We start from the raw sequence: 17186 nt of genomic DNA, 5'->3' as shown, positions 1-17186 counted from the left end.
CTGAAGCAAGGGCAACAAACAAAAGGATTACTCTTTGCTGCACTGTTAAATACAGATACATTACTGAGGTACCACTACACCAGCAGATTCAACGAAACAATTATAAATGAAAGCAACAAGTGGAAACCCCTTGATTTTGTCTTAAATAATAAAAGCAGAATTGTTATTAGCATAGTCTGAGGTCTGACMCATGAAGGATACTCATGTAAAGACTGCAAATCTCTTGTTCATTAAAGAAAGAATGTTTACTTCTAAAACCAATTTTAGATAACTTAAAACTCCACCGACTGCAAAAAGCCTTTGAATGTGAGTCATGTTAAAAACCCTTCACCCCAGTCAAGGTTTTGTTTCAGTCTTTTTATAGTCACAAGACTAAGGTTACACAAAAATGTAAAATGCTAGATAGAAAATCATTGTCTAGACAACATTTTRATATCACCACTGTTTTTCTCCTCCGATATCCTAACTTCCAAGCACCCTCTAGCTCAGAACAGCTGTAAATACAGACACACCGTATTTAATACAGCTGGGAACAAGGAATCTTTACCCACTGGCAATGACAAGAGAGCACTAAGCACTGCCACCATCTCAGTAAGACAGATGTTCAACAACATGTATTTYTCCCTGGGATTCACTTACAACTACTTGAAATGTTAACACCATTTCGTGAAGGAGACTTGATATTAACAGAAACTGAAGTTAAATTAAAGCATTCCAAATAATTAGYAAATTCGCGATAAACATCTTTCACAAGGCAAAAGGAATGTCTACAACTCATGGCTAGAAGTGAGTGAAATTAAAGACTCATCAATTAAGCTAATTTATTATTTTTTATAGTTGATCAATAGCTAATCTCATGTTCAACTAGGTTAGTACACTATAAATTGAGGGGGAAAATAGTACCATGACAGTAAGGCTTTAAATGCTCTAAAATTTATTAACAGGAGTTGAAATTATGCCAAACCACTACACGTAACTTTCTTACCTTTTCCTCACTCCTGTAACCTTCACAGACTGGAATAGATTTGTCTGATTTTTTTAATACACTTAACCTATGTTTAGATCAAGCATCAGGGAATGYAAAAAGGCTTGCTTTAGTGGGACGAATTACATAAACTGCCCTCCTGTTTGCTGCTTAAAGTTCGCATTTCATGCACCTCAGGCTCAGAAGAAGAGTGGCAGAGCTATGTATCTAAGTTTTCCTCTCTTAGTCTACAATAAAAATGAAAGGCAGTGCAACAGGCAATCTGGGTGCAATGCAGGCCCAGAATGTTCTACGTCACTTCATGATGCACTTCTTGCTGCTCCTGTCACATTAATGGGTTTCGTCTARGAGAGAGTCTAAGTGGACCTGTTCTTCCTGTCTGTAGCTGTTCCAGGCCATAAGAACTGTCCCTGGGAAGTGGAGATGTCAGCACCAGAAAGCAGCAYGCTCAGTTCATCCTGTACCTTCCAAAAACAGACCTGACACAGCATGGCTTGAGTGACCAGACAGGGTGAACAATGATGTGGTTCTGATGCCACCTCCCTCAGTACCTGAGGCCTGTCCCTCCACCTCAGCTCCCTACCCATACACATCCCTGGCTGTTGTGGTGGGAGGATCATTTACCCAGGCAAATGGAACCAAGTGGCCTGGGGTCCATTTTAGTAAGTAGCCCCTCTTTGTGAGCAATTTCAGTCCCACTAGTGACTACTCATCACCTCATTAAAGTGCTCAAATCTTATAAGAGCTCATAAAATAACCAACAATCACTCACGGAAGACATGAAATCAACTCATGAGAGACTGAAATAAGACACTTTAGCTGAAAAACAATTCAAAGAGCAACCAAATTGGTACTAAGGACAAAGAATTACCATTTTACAATCTCAGCACATTTTCTAGTTTACATTTCACAAGTCATATAGAAACTTTAGGAACACCCCAAAACTACATTATTTAAAATTTGCTGAAGATCCAATTTTTTACCACAAAACAAAAGAGAAAATGTCAAAAAATAAAGGCACTACGATACCTACTTTTTTCCTGTAACAAATACTGACAAGCCTAGGCCTCTCTACAGAGAAGTGCYTGAGAAGCAGCAAGCTCACAATAGCTATTTTCTCCTCAAGTATCTTTCTAGTCAAAGAGCTAAATTTACATTTTTGCTGGAGCCTAAAGTTTCTACTTGGATGCCTGAATAGACTAATTGTGAGAAATAAAAAAGCCAGAGCCGAATACAAAGAAAAAACAGCAGCAAGAGATGGTACAGAACTGCAGATGCTAGAAGAGCGAGAAATTTAAAAACCCTCAAAGAGACAACTCTGAATTTTATTTTTAACTGTTCCATTAGATCTTTCAGSCACTGTTTTGATGGTATATGGAAGATCTTTCAATATGAAAGCTGATAAAAATCAGCACTCAGGTTAATTATATCCTATCCTGCTCATTCCATAAAGAGGAATACAGAATCTCAAAAATTATACCGAACCACAGATACCTCAGAAAGGCTAAAGATAAATTCAACAACTAAATAACCACTTTTCTAGTAAAAAACCCAAATATAAAACACCAAAAATTCCATACTGAACTTATAAAGACAACTAAAATAATTTAGCAGATATTTACATAATAATATGTAATAACCTCCCTACTACAGAGGTTTCACCTACTATCTGCAAAGAGTCAAATTCCTTCTGACTTCCATTGTGCCTACATATGTTACTGAAGGYATTATAATCTGGGGCACTGCTACATGATGCTTCCAAAAACAACTCTTTTGGTGTTGCAGAAATTAAGTAAACAAGTGGTATCTTACTCCCTACRTGCTATACATTTAAAGAAAGAAACTTCAACAATACAGTGTCAAAACCTAAGTTAGCACAATATTGATAGGGAACCTACAGCAAAGCACTAACAGATGTTTACACCCATAAATAAGGCAACTGAAAACACCCTAATGTTTTGAATTCATTGACTATTAAGAAAAGTAGAATTGACACKGAATAACAAAGTCAGCTATGGAACAGGTACAGCTTGTTTTATCATTATGCTTATATCTCGGAAAGAGGACAAACAGAAAAAAACATCATCTGCAGGAATTTAAAGACTCAATGCACTTCTACAGGGCCTTTGCAACTGACATAAAAAAGTATGAATTATGTTCTCCTGTAGTTTTCTGCACTGTCTTCACTGACAATATATGACCAGAAATAAGGCACATTAAAAAGGTACCTACATGTCATCTTTAATATAGTTACACTGCATTAAAATTTTGTAGAAATGTGCCAATTCAAGAGCCTTATTGTCTGCACAATTACAATAAGAAATGAGATGTTAATCTATTTAAATGTTTCAAAATATGCCACAGACAGTTTGAGTCTTTCATTTCAAATTGAAAACAAGTTTAATTTTACAGAGTATTTCCAAGGAAACAGTATTTTGAACATGATAAACCCTGGTTTCAGATTAATCCAGTTCTGCGGAGAGAGGAAAAACCAAAAATAAATCAGGCAGTCATTTTACATAGTGCTTGAAACTGTTACTCCTGTACCGGTTTGCCTGTGATTCCTCTAATGTTCCTAGAACAATTCTCATTTACTGACATCCCTCTCACTTTCAGGTTCCACCATTTCGTCTTGTGACACTTCTGCCCAAGCACTAGAGCCTTTTTGGGGACCATACTGTCAGAAAAGAATAGCTGCAGAGAAAATAATATCACATAGATGTGGGCTACAGTAAAGTTATCATCTATACACTATATTTATGTGAATGGACTTCAGAAGAAAGAAGTAACATAAAAGATTTTGCAAGAGGCYGAGAGCAAGAAATTAAATATATTGTCTTGACTCTCTTTTTAAATTACAAATTCTAATTTCTAGCATACACCAACAGAGAAATAAAACTCCTGTTGCAGTTCCAATATTTCTGACTAGTTAAATACCTCAAACAATCCTTTTACATATTASTGTTCATTTCTGTCAAATGGCTGGTCTCATACACTCAAAAAAATAAATTACTACTACAGTTTAAGAAAAAATACACTTGCTGATTCATGACCTSATCTCTTCTTGCAGGTGCTACAATTCAAATGAAGACAGGAATGAAAGAAGGATACAGATGTTATCAGATTCTACTCTATACACAAGTACTCTGCTAACAATGCTGCAAGGCCTACTTATATGTAGAGTTTGAGTGCAGTTTGCATGCTGTTTGAACAAATGCCTGTTCTTGTAACAAATAACTGCTGAAGACATAATAAAACTATTAAAATAGGTCTTAGGACTGACTGCATAAAGTTTTGACATCACATTAGTAGTGTACAGAACAAATACAAGCCAACCAGCAACTGACTGTGTCTTATAGTCTGTGTATTGGTACATGCTTTTATTGGGAACAAGAAAACAGGTATACTTGATCCTAAAGGAAAAGCCAACCTACTGCAACATGAATAACTTGCAATAAAAAGGTATGGTTTGTGTTTGAAGAGTTACACATACATGTTCTAGAAGACACGAACTATTTGTATTTCAGAAACTTCTYTCAAACACTCTAAAACAGTTCAGGCTACACCACAGGTATAGGTGTCATGAAAGCACAAACTTAATTCTCATGGTTTTTTTGTTTGGGATAGTTTTTCCTTTTTTATTTCACCACCTACTTTATCACATACACAACAGATCCTATAAGATACTGCCAAAACAACAGTATTGGATTGTACRTCCAATGTTAAAAACCAGCTGCAGTATAGTAAGTGTCTAAAGCCTTATTAACACTGCTTCACCTAAAACATATTGATTACTTGCATGAGTTGCTGCACTAAGATATTTTAGTGCAGAACATTTAGCTGAACATACACATGCACTATAAAGCCKGGACATGAAGATCTGCATCAATACCAGCACACTACAGAATAAACAACCATGCTTGCAGAAGCATAAGCTCAGTGCTATCTGCTACAAGAATACAGCCTTTCCACACTTAGTTTTCATTGTTTCTTCTAGATTGCTTACCACTCCMAATTCCTGCTTCCATTTTTCTTCAAAAAAAAAGGCTGGAGGAGGTGTTGAGCAACCTGGTCTAGGGGAAGGTGTCCCTACCCTTGGTGGTAGGGCTGGAACTGGATGATCTTTAAGGTGCCTTCCAACCCAAACCACTCTGTGATTCTATGATTTTGCATTTTAAGCATACATCTTTCTCAGCTGTATTAAAAACACTGAAGACTGTCTAGAAGTAAATGACATTGCTATCATTTGCCCATTTTTACTAATTGCATTTACAAATCAATGTATAAGAATGGACAGAAATTCAAGACACTGAGGACAAAAGTATTCCTCCCAGAATGTTATTTTCCCTGGGAAAGAAATAGACAGGTCTCTCCAGGTAAAAGATTTAAAAAGCAAAAAGGCTCTRTTTAAACTAAAATTAATGGGTATATGCTAGTACCACAACCAAAAGTAGCATTCCCAGTCCCCGTGGTCCAGACTTTCTGCTCCCACTTTCCTCCTCTTTTGCTGTCATAGCTACTCATGAAGCAACACAAACAGCCATATTGGAGAACAAATATGGATGAAAACTAACTCACTCTGGAGGTCAGCTTTTGGAAAATGAGTTGTCCCATCAGGTTTACATGAAACTGACACAAACAGTCACAAAAGATGGGAAAAAGGATATGACGTCAATGAGAGTTCGCTGACTGATTCTTCTCATGGCCAAATATTTTATTTAACTGGACATTKCAATAGAGAAGCAGATCTAACCTAGTGTTAGCAATCCCCTTCCTACCCCTACCATGCTTTCTAATCATCACCTTGGTACTGTTTCCCATATTTATACCCATTAGTCTTCTACTGTCACTGCTCACATCACCGTCCATAATGTTCCCCATGAGCCAAACAAAATAAAGCAAAAGAGAGTATAAAAGGAGAATAAATAGAAGCCCTTAGATTAGAAAAGACATGAAACTAAGAAAGAAAACTGAAGAGATAAAGAACAACAGGAAAACTCTTCAATGCAACATGATAACTGGCTAGAACTTTCAGCAAGATTTCAAAAATACTTAGGATAATTATTTCACATATTTGTACTGCAGCAGCACATAAGGAYTGCYTGTGCCAAACTCTCTACAAGTACCAAGACAGTTTTTGTTTGAATGATATTTCAACCTTACTATTTTTACTGAACTTAATTCTCACTTCCCTTTTTCTCATGTAGTTACTGACCCTATCACACCGCATGGAAGTATCAAAAAGCTACTTTACTCATCATCTGCTCTGCAACACCAATTTCCATATCCAGTTCTTTCTTCCTAGTAAAGCTGTTTTTTTCACACTTTCTTCAGTGTGTTTATAATGGTCTCAAAGTTGGTCAGCAACTTCTGCAAATTATCATATTACACACCTTCAAATTTCTACTCCAACCAGTTAGAAACATTCAAGAATTTAATGACCTAGGTCATTAGGGTGACACAATCAACGTTGTGCTCATACACAATCAGCCACAAGAAGTCATGCTATATCCACACTCTAAACAAAAAAGATCTTCAGTGGAGAGTAATTTTTGCCCTGCTACTTTCAGATAGGCAAGATCAGATTCTAGAAGCAGCACCTTCAATTGCTACAGTAGCATGAAAAATGAATCTCCTAGAAAAGGTTTTCAGTAAAGGTTTTTTTATGGTTTCAGGCAAGTCATGCTAAGTAGAGCACAYAAGAAAGAATGCTGTTAGACATACTCCTACAATATAGTACATGGACWAAATACTTTAAGCTGAGTTTATTTAAAAATAAATAGAAGTAGTAAAAGCTACTACCAAAGGGAACTCCAAACAAACACCACTAAATTATCCACTGATATTTATGAAATTTGGAAACTGTACTTACTTCATCTTAYAGATAGATATCTGAGTTGCCTTGGGTAGTCTAGGATTTATTTWAAACAGTACTATAAAATACAGCTGTACCGTCTGAACAGCTAGGCTTAAACCTTGAGAACACATGATTTTGCAAGTAAGACATTTTAGCTAATTGACCCTATCAGTTACAAGCTGGTCTTCTACAAACATGGTCTTCCTGAGCTCTGTTCCCATTACCYGATGACAAGAACAAAAGATAGTAAAAATGTACCAGGAGCCAGCCAGGTGAAACACAACAGACAGTGAAAAAGAACTAATAAATCCAAACAGACATGAACTGTTTCTATAGTTCTAATTCTCTGCATTAAATTCCCCAGTTTATTTATTACAGAAAAATGTATCAGTTTGAATGTAAGGTAACACTGAACTGTAAGAGATTCATTCTGCATCTCATCAAAGACCTCTTTGACCTGAAAACAAGATCTACAGGTAGACATTTAACATGCCAGTGAGGTTCCACATGTTGACTTCTGGTCTTTATYAGCCAAGCTACATTTGACTTTGGCTGTGTGTACAGTATTTCCCAGCTACATACCATCTTATACAATGAAAAAATTAACATGTCAGCTCATTATGTAGCTAATGTTTGATAGAGCAACACTAAATAAAGGTCACAAGGCTTAAGCAAGGATGAGGCAGTATGTACTATCATTAACTGAGAAAAATACTCCTCCATTTTTTAAGCAATCTCAGCAGGTAAATTCACAAGTCAAAGTTATGTMCATCTCACAAGTAACCACTTAAATGACAAAACCTTGAAAAACTTTACTGCAAAACAGTGATGTTTTCCCACTTTTGCTGGATTGCCCTGAGTGGTCTACTGRTTTACAAATTACTACAATCCAACACAAAGTATCTAAGGTGAAGCATTAGAGGAACTATGTAAAATGACACACCCACAAACAGTAACACTTTTTGAAATCCATSACTTCAAAAAAGGTAGCTTCCAAACTAAGTAGGCAGAAACCTATTTCAAGAAGAGACACATCACTAGCAAGCTACAGTAAGAACCTCTCCTTAACCCACAGCAGCAGTGTAATTTTTAACAAATGTTCCTAAAATTAGATAAAAACCCCAAAACCAAAAAACAAGAAACCCACACACAACCCAAAAAATAAAGGTGTTCCCAAAATCGGTAGCAGAAYATCACTTGAACAATTAATTTCTACCATCTCAATTTAAAAATAATTAGGTCTTCACAGTGTGACAAAAGTAGCTACAGATGTAGCAAATTTTTTCATAGCAAAGAACTCTCTTAGGGATAACTTTTGAGAACAGAAATAACAACAAACTCATAAATGTCTGTACAAAGCTGCAGCAGTATTGAGAGGCTAGTCTTTCAAAATACCTCTATGCAATACATTAAGGAAAACATACTGTTTCTGACTTACAGAAGGCTTACAGGACGCTGGGAAAATGAAAGAAACAAACTGCACCAAGACAAAGAAAAGACAAAGGTACTGAATTTCATCCATAGTTCTTTTCTCACAAGATTTATTTTCACAACAGGGCACAAACACCTGCAACATACTTGTACAGTACCTAGAGCAGGGACAGTCAGTCCTGGTTAGAACCTTGAAGTAGAACCACAGCACATTAGAGAGCAGTCCTACAGTGCATCAGAATTAGCACACATCCTCTACCAAAAGCAGCGGAAGATGAAAAGGAATTAAAGTGCTCTAGCAAAGGTTTTCTTAGCACTTCAAGACTCTCCCAGGTGAGATTCTATGTGCCTCAGCAGACTTAAAAACATGTATCACTTGTGCTTCAACAGATTCRTAATTCAAATGGATTATGAGAAGCAGCAGCTTCTTACTCATCAATTCTTGTTTCCATAGAGTGACAAGCACCAATTCAGAACACTCCCCTTTATTCTTATTACTGTTCATCAACAAGTAACCTAAAGAATAACTGGCTGTTTCAAAATTTGTATGACATCCATGAAAAGATCACAMTGAGAAAGTTGCTCTGCTACAAACCCTAAAAATTGCATGGAAATGTATATAGCCAAAACCCAACACCTTTAAAGGTAACAACAGGGTCAAACTGGTCATTCAAACCCTAAATCTTTGTCAAAAAAAAAAGAGATGAGATGTTGTACTTCTTGTGTACACTGATTTGTGGACAACAAATACCACAATCAACTCTCTTAAAACAATCAAATATAAGAGTACAACTTCTCAAGAATAGGGAATCAAGCTACATAAAGTGATAAAATATGAAAATAAGTTTCAATACCAAAAATATATGTTGACTGAAAGATGATGTGAGGCAGTATTTCAAGAAATTATTAATTAATAATGGACTCTGCTTACCCATCTCTTCCCTTACTGACAATTTTAACTTCAAAATAGTATATGCCACAGGCAGCAGGTATAGGATGTGTAGCTCGAACAGAAGCAGCATCTTTTGGAGTTTTTCCATGACCTGAAAAACAAGAGTATTCAAAACATAAAAAAAGCATTTTAGTTAACTGCAGAAGGTGACTTAAAGGTAGGCATGCCAGCTACTCAAAACAAATGGCTTATGCAATGAGCAAACAATACACAATATTTTAATCAGCCTGATTTTTATGCTTACATTTGCATTGTAAGCACCTCTACTGCAACTACGCATGCTATGAGAAGTTCTGGATGTAGTATTCCAAAAAGGTGCTACAATTATTTGAAGGGAAACCAGGAAGAAGTTTCACCACTCTAAGAACATGATTGACAAAAGGCCACCTGCGTTTAAAAGAACTGTAGGATTTCTCAAATGGGCCTACTCATTTTTGTAGACTAAAACATGACATAAGAGTTTATTCTAATGCTTACTATTTCTGAATCTACAAGTTACTGAAGATACTTTAATTCTAATGTCCTCCAGAATAAACATCAGTCATTATACAGAAAGTACTACTCCTAATTAATTTCCATGTTCTGAGTGTTGTTTCAGGACAGTATTATGCCTCACAGCCTGCAGCTGAGCTCATACAACTCCTTTTCCTTTTTCATATTAGCCTCACTATGCATTAGCTCTGCCACAAGKATGTCCAATGTCAGCTCTTGTCTACTCTCAGGATTTTCAACCTAAACCCAAGGGCCACTTGCACTCCACTAAAACTAACCTTTTGAATGTGTCACCCTCTCCACAGCCCTTTCCAAAGGCAACTTGGAAGCAGGCTTTTGACTGGAYGACTTGTTTCAGCAACAACCTGCTCAAACAAGCACAATGTCTCCCAGGTACACCCAAATATCTCARCTTCTGTGTGACAGCCATGCATGGGGCCATCAGACATAGTTTAAAAAAATTTAAAAAACAAGATGGAAAGTATATTGGATCCAGGCAAGAGGTAAGGTAATTCAGTGAGGTGGTAACCAGGAACAGACTGTCACTGCCATAAGAATAATRCATGCAGATCCCATGTGTACTCTTCACGTGGATCTGTAGCATGATGAAAAGACCTGCCTGTTTTGACTGTGCTGTACAAATCACTTGCGCTGCAACATTCCAGCTGTCGTTTCCAGTCCAGACAGGGAGGCCTACTGCACCTGCATAGCAAATGATCTGCATATGCAAAAATCTCACAACCAAACACACTCTTTCCAGGRGCATTAACACTGGCATTACTGCTCAGGCTCAGATTAATCATGCCTCAGGTGCAGCAAGTCAGATCACAGMGCAAAAAAGAACTGCAAGAGAATGACAGCATAGGCAGGCAGAAACATCAGGCCCAGCTGGCCCCCAGTGCAAAACCTCCAAGGGCAGAGGGTCAGAGACTGATCTGTACAGAACCTCTGAGGACAGCACTCACTTGTGCAAATGTTCATAGAAGTCTAAGTGCTTATCAGCTTGTGGAGCCAGTGCCCAGCAGCTCCTAACAAATGGCACATGCTCAGTCAGGGAGAACTCTCACCATGGCCACACCTGCAACCAAAACTTTACTAGCACACCACAGATTCTTCACCCACTGACATTAATTTAGCCTATCAAGTTTTTTTCATGTCAATGGTTCCCAGTTTTTTCTCATGTCAATGTCAACACCCAGTGTGCTACTGCCTAAAGGCAAGTGGCCAACAGCCTTACTTTGAAGGTGCAAATTCACTGCTCACTTCAATATGCCACTAGTATTACTAAATATTTTGTATAGCGATCCTTCCRTCACCTCACAGGTTTTACAATGTTAAGCACACTGTCTACCTTCCCTGTGTTGATTTCTGATCTCACRTGAGGAAAAAACTACAGTAATTTACTCCTCCATAAACAATATGTTTTATTKTTCACTACTTTTAAGTTATTTCCTCAGGCTGTGACAACCAGGGTAATAACTAAGTACATAATTTTAGCACTTCCATGAGTTTGCTTGGTTTTCAAACGCTGGTATATCACTATTTAGCTATTATAAATYAGATTATTATGCCTAAGTATGTAGAAATCCTTTAGCTAAAAGAGCAGAACATTAAATTCCTATGATAACCCTCATTTTCAAAAAGGTCTGATTAAACAATGCACTAAGGGAAAGCGGGGGGGGAAGGAAAAATACTTGCTTTTTAAATGTCTTTAGGTTTTTACTTTAAAATAGACTGCAAAGAAGTTCCCTTGGTTACTCTATGCACTTGACAATCTGTGTAGTTTCAGTCTGAGTCATTCTCCTTATTTGGCAAAGTCTTCCACATAGAAAAGACTAAAGCAGTAGGAACCAGCCAAATATTATTGAAAATGTAAATCTATTACCCAGCAGACTTAGCTTTGTGAAATCACAGTCTAACTGTTTGGAAACAATACCTATTTAAGGTATTCTTAGCACTTCTTCCTGAAACTCCCCTTCTCCCACCTCCTCCTCAACCGAGGCATTTATTTGCAAGGACATAACACAAACCAGATTGATTAGCTGATTGGGCTTTAAGAAACCAACCAGATTTTTTTAAGCAGCAGATCAGTTCCCTGATCCAGTTCACAACACAGCCACACACAACTGTCACACTGCAAAKAAGAGTTCAACATAGGGGCAGAAGTAACAGGATACCTTACCAGTATTGCCAAACACTTCATGCAATGAAGCAACACACTTGGGGAAGTCAGTACCCAAAACTACTTTCATCCCATTAAAACAGAAGACTCCCTAAATTTAGAACTGCTGTCCTTTTAACGTAATACCTTATGAACCCTGTTTCACTATTTGAGCATGCTGCTTTTAGTTSTACATACATACAATTAATGTCTAAGAGAAGACTCAATATCATCAAGCCGTTAACTATTTTCCAATATTCCAAATACCTCTACACTGTCTAAACATGATAGCTGAGTCTCTCAGTACCACCAAGCTACACTGAATCATGTGTGCAGTCAGGTGATCCTAGATGATCAGTCTGCTTTAAAACAAGAAAAAGGCTCTTAACTGAAAACAGTTAGGTGAACTGCAAAATTTCTTACCAAATGATACTATAGATGTCAGTGTTTAAGAAGACACTGGGCAAGCTTCTAGAACAGAAGTTAACTGAGACACTGCCTTGAGTTCAGAATGTCCTTCAGTTTAAAATGGCTGGAAACTGAGAAGGGAAACACACATAGACTGTTTATGCCCAACATGTTTTAAATTATTTTTTCACAGGCACTCATGACCACTGTCACCAATGGGACTCCAGGGCTGAGTGGCCCATTCACTTGATGTCTTACACTGTTGCCACATTSTTTGGTAACCCAAATCCTCACTTCATGGCTTGTGAATAAAAAAGAACTTCGACGCCCAATTCTGAACCCATGAATCAGAAATTCCAAACACCTGGAGTAGATCACACAAATACTGGCCAATGTTTACTCGAAACAGACCCCTTTCAYACTTGCAAGCTATAGGTTGAGTATTAAACCTATGYTGAAGTATKTCTTATTAAATACTAAAGATTTTCRGCATTACAAAGAGAAYGCTGCAAACAGATTCACTGGGGCAGAGAAGGGAAAACAGGTCTAGGAAACTTGAACTTTACACTATAAACCACATCTTAGCTAAGATCCATTACCAGAACTGCATTTACTTGGGCTTTCATTTTAAGTGTTCACCAGCTATAAACTGACCAAGCTTCACTTTTTAAGCATTCACACYGATGATTTTTAGTAATACTATCACCACTCCTTTAGCAAAATTATAGTGAAATTAATCAAAATTTAAATTCCATCTACTTGAAAAAAAGCTAATTTAGATAAAAGCATGCTCAGAGAAGCCACTTCTGCTTTCAAAAAGGATAATCTTGAACCTGAATYTAAGTGTATAATGCACATATACCAAATAGTCTGAAAGAAGTCAATGGGAGCACCTACCTAGACAAAAGTAAGTGTGTTTATCCCGTTTAAATCCTTAAATGAAGTTTACATAAGCTGAAGTGTAGTTATTTCCAACAGRTGACTTGCTCACATTGCCAAAAATAAAATAATCAAAGCCTAATCTTCTGTTGAATTCATTAGGAAAGTTTCACTGAGACAAGAATGGAACAGGCTGCCCAGGGAAGTGGTTGAGTCACCATCCCTGAAGGTATTTACAAAACCCGTAGATGTGGCACTTGGGGACACAGTTTACTGGTGGACTCAGCAGTGCTGAGTTTGTGGTTGGACTCGGTGTTCCTAGAGCTCTTTTCCAAACTAAATGATTCTATGATTCTAAGAAAAAAAAAAAACAAAAAAACAAAAGACACAAATTACAAATTTGACTTTAACTTTCTCCCCAGTTTAAAATAAGCTAGACATCTCAGAGCTACAAGGGTGTCCAAAACAGACAAACTGTACTCAATGTACCCTGATTGTTTTCTGCCAGAAAAATTGACACCATCCTTCTATCACTAAGTGACAACACAGAACTATTAGTACAGAATCCTCTTCGGTTTCCAACTGAAAATGGAAAGCATAGATTGCACTGAAAAATAGTTTATTTTTGGGTTTTTTTGTTTGGCACTACAGACAGTTCAAAGGCAAATGGACTGTAAATAAATGTCTGGCTAAGGTTTCCTGGCCTGTGATACATTAGAAAAAGTTCATGCAATGGCAGCTTACTCAAAATTGCATAACCTTCTTTAGTTTTCTTGGACAATTGTCACAAGACTAATTTAAATGAAGTTTCTATAGAAGTTTCCATGATTTTTAGCACAAATTACTTAATGTGTTTACCTAACTTGTATATAGTTTCTTCCATGGTTACAAATCTGCACTGAATCTGTGTTTTTATCTCCTTATATTACATAGTACAGATTACTATCTGCTGGAAACCTAACTTGTCTGTCTAGTGGACCTTTYGTATTACATATAACATTTACAAAATCCTTGCTTTTCAACAGGATCCAYGTGTTCATGCTGAATATTTTAGAAACACATATGAATATTTTTACAGACATCTTGTCTTACTAGCTATGTAATTTTGTGCAGTAACTGCTTTACATACAGCTTTCATTTATGCTTTTTTTAGCACTTACCTACAGCTTAGTGATGTAAATATTATGATTAAGTGAAATTACATCAATACTGCTTTTCATTGTCTCCCTTACAAAGATGCACTGCAAACATGCATAAGACACTGTTAGATTTCTATCAGCTTGCACAGCTAACTGGTARCAACACAAAAATGTATGTCCATGTGAAAAACAAAAATACTCTAGGTATAGTCTTTCTTATATTTACAGTATCACTGATGCCATTGTACATGTATTTCATATCCAGATTTTGACAAAGCTACCTAATCAAGAATCAGGATTTATGAGAGTAGAACAGAAAAGCTTGCTGTGGAAAGAAATTAGCCTGATCTGCTAAACTAAAACACCTCCCCACATAAATTTTCCTTTTCCTTTCTTAAGTAACACTATGATTCTGAGAACTAACCCCTAAAAAAGCACTGACTTTTGGGCTTTGTTGACCTTAAAAATTAGAAGAGCTTTTATCCTGATGCTAGACTATATTCCTTTTTTTTTTTAAACTTCCACTTGATCAATGCCTGATCTATCTTCTTCCTTGAGAATACAACAGTTCTTTGTCCCTGCTTGATATATGATTAATATTTCCTTTCAACAAAAACATCCACCATTCTTCCACTRCTACTTAGGTAACTTCAGAAGCACTGAAAGTGCCAATATTAAAGACGAGGAAACTGTGAATGCTTTCTTTTGAGAACTGATTTGTAGAAACACTATTTCAGAGTGCTAAGCACATTCTTACTTGCTACCTTCCCTTATTCTCCTCCTTGAACCTCCTCATTCTCTTTCCTTTTATTGTATTCTTAGGGCTGAAGGAGCCAGGAGGGAGAGAAGGCAGGGGATCTTATAGCGTGTTTTCCCCCTGGGTCTCAGGCAGAAYTGCTCTGATACCATCCACTGATTTGCCCAGTGAGCAACTCCAGGTGCCAGGCTGGTAACAYAAACATGGAGATGCCCTAAGAGCCATCTTCATTAAATTACCCGGAAGAGAAGATGGGCCTCTTCAGAAGCCATTTACTCCCATCTGCACTCAGGAAAAAGCATAGACATGTTATATTGGCACCTCTTYTTTTCAGAGTCATCTGGGCTAACCTAGGAAGCTTCAGCACATACCATTAAGAGCTAGAGTAAAGATATTTCATTGTTATAATCTACAAACTGTGCTTTATGACTTCTGTAGTTTCTTTGAAGTAAAGGTCTTTTTTCAACACCATGGCAAAGGACATAAGTGAGGAAAAGCAGGCACAGCACAAGAAAAGCTTGAAAATATACTTCTGCAATTACATTGACAAATCAGAGAGGTTCTCAACCTCTAAATTCTAGCTCATGAGCAAAAGAAGTTGGCCAGAACAAAACATACCAGCAGAAGGACTCGATAGGACTAAGCTACGAACATCTTAGAAAAAAACAAAAAACAAAACCAAACAACCCACCAACACTAAGCACCAGAAAATACAAAATGTTTCTAAAAATACAAGGTCATAAAACACTGAACAAAAGCCAGGAAATTCAGAGTTGAGTATTTAATTACACATCCTYAAATCACTTGGTGCCTCCCAGAAACCTGCTCTATAGTCATCAAGCTCCTTTGTTATCTTTGTACGGTGCATTAAACTTAGCATTTTTAACMGAGTATTTTGTATGTAATAATAATGCCTCTCTATTTAAAAAAAAGTCTCCCAGAGTACATTTAATCCTTTCATGGCAGACAAATCCTGCCATGTGTTTGTGTTGCCGTTTTCCTCCTCCGATTAAACAGTAACATGTTTATCGAGATTTCCCTTGAATTTCTCCACTGCAAACTCTGAGAAAGGGTAATTGCACGGTTGTTTTTATCCCCTCCCACTACGTTCATTTGACTACAGACTGACAAAAGATCCAGCCAACTCAGAAGTGGTTYTGAATCCACAACACTTCTACTTCAGGACTTTGGGCCTAGAACACCAGATGTGTCAGTGTTTTTTCAGGTCAGAGTATACGCTTATGTTTCCAGGTTTTATGACATCTCGTAACAATCAACACAAGTTCTTCTTCTAATGCCTCTCACTGATGTTTTTTTTTATACAAAAGCATACTCTGTTTTTTACCTTTTATTTGAAAATCTGTAACTGTGAAACATCTAGGCAGGAAGTTATAGTTACCTTTATTAATTTAAGTCCCATTGTCATTCCTTCCCTCAAATCACTCTGTACAATAGTTAGGCAAGACTATTACCAGTGACTTTAAAGTAATTTTTTTCACAGTTTAAAAATAAACGGTGTTTTTTTCAGYGCTTTCCCCTCCCGTCATTTCCGTGTTCAATAGCTTAACGCTTGCTGCTCTTAACTCCATTTAACCCTTACTCTTCTCGAGAGTGGGGAAAAAAAAAAGCAGCCACTTCTTTTTCTCGCTYATTACCATAAACAGGACACGTCATGCCGAGCGTCCTTTATTCTCCTGCCTCCGACCCAAACGTTCTGGCGATACCTGGAATCCACGGAGGAAGTCTCAGAGTTTACATAATGTCCACTCCAGAAGCATAAGGAGGCGGGGGCGGCCCCTTGTGTCCCCCCCCCTTTCCCCGCACGGCGACAGAAACTGGGGGGGAGGGGAAAGGAGAGAAAAATAAACCTGAAATAAGGAAAAACAAGACCCTTCTCTCCACGCTGCGGGAGGAAATTTAGGGGATCGGAAAACAGGGAAGAAGGAGGGAGAGGAGCGTGTGTTATTTCCTGTTATTGTTACTCCTGTGCCCACCGCCCGACGGAGGGGTCGGGCAGCCCCCGGGCCCGGGGAGGGGGGGAGGGAGTATCGCGGCGGCCCGGGCCGCCCCTCCTCACCTTTGTAGTGCACCCGCAGGTTGTTCTGCGAGAGGCCGATGTAACTGA

General features: G+C 37.7%; 1 protein-coding gene across 3 annotated transcripts in view; it reads right to left on the bottom strand.

Moving 5' to 3' along the window:
• RANBP9 (RAN binding protein 9) overlaps positions 1-17180 on the bottom strand; it is a 37448-nt gene extending 20268 nt beyond the window's left edge. For 2 of the 3 annotated variants that reach the window (XM_057365345.1, XM_057365346.1), the window contains exon 1: positions 9205-9264. The gene's annotated coding sequence lies outside the window, so the exon portion shown is untranslated. Of the gene's footprint in view, positions 1-9204; positions 9317-17138 lie in introns of those variants that run through there. The other variant, XM_057365348.1, reaches the window with a different exon arrangement.
• Positions 17181-17186: the final 6 nt, after the last annotated feature.

This window comes from Malurus melanocephalus, unplaced genomic scaffold, assembly GCF_030028575.1.
Source record: "Malurus melanocephalus ecotype Western Australia unplaced genomic scaffold, MMel_1.1 scaffold_51, whole genome shotgun sequence".
NCBI classification, from domain to species: Eukaryota; Metazoa; Chordata; class Aves; order Passeriformes; family Maluridae; genus Malurus; species Malurus melanocephalus.
Note: the sequence above shows the minus strand (reverse complement) of the source record. Positions and strands in the feature narration are given on the sequence as shown.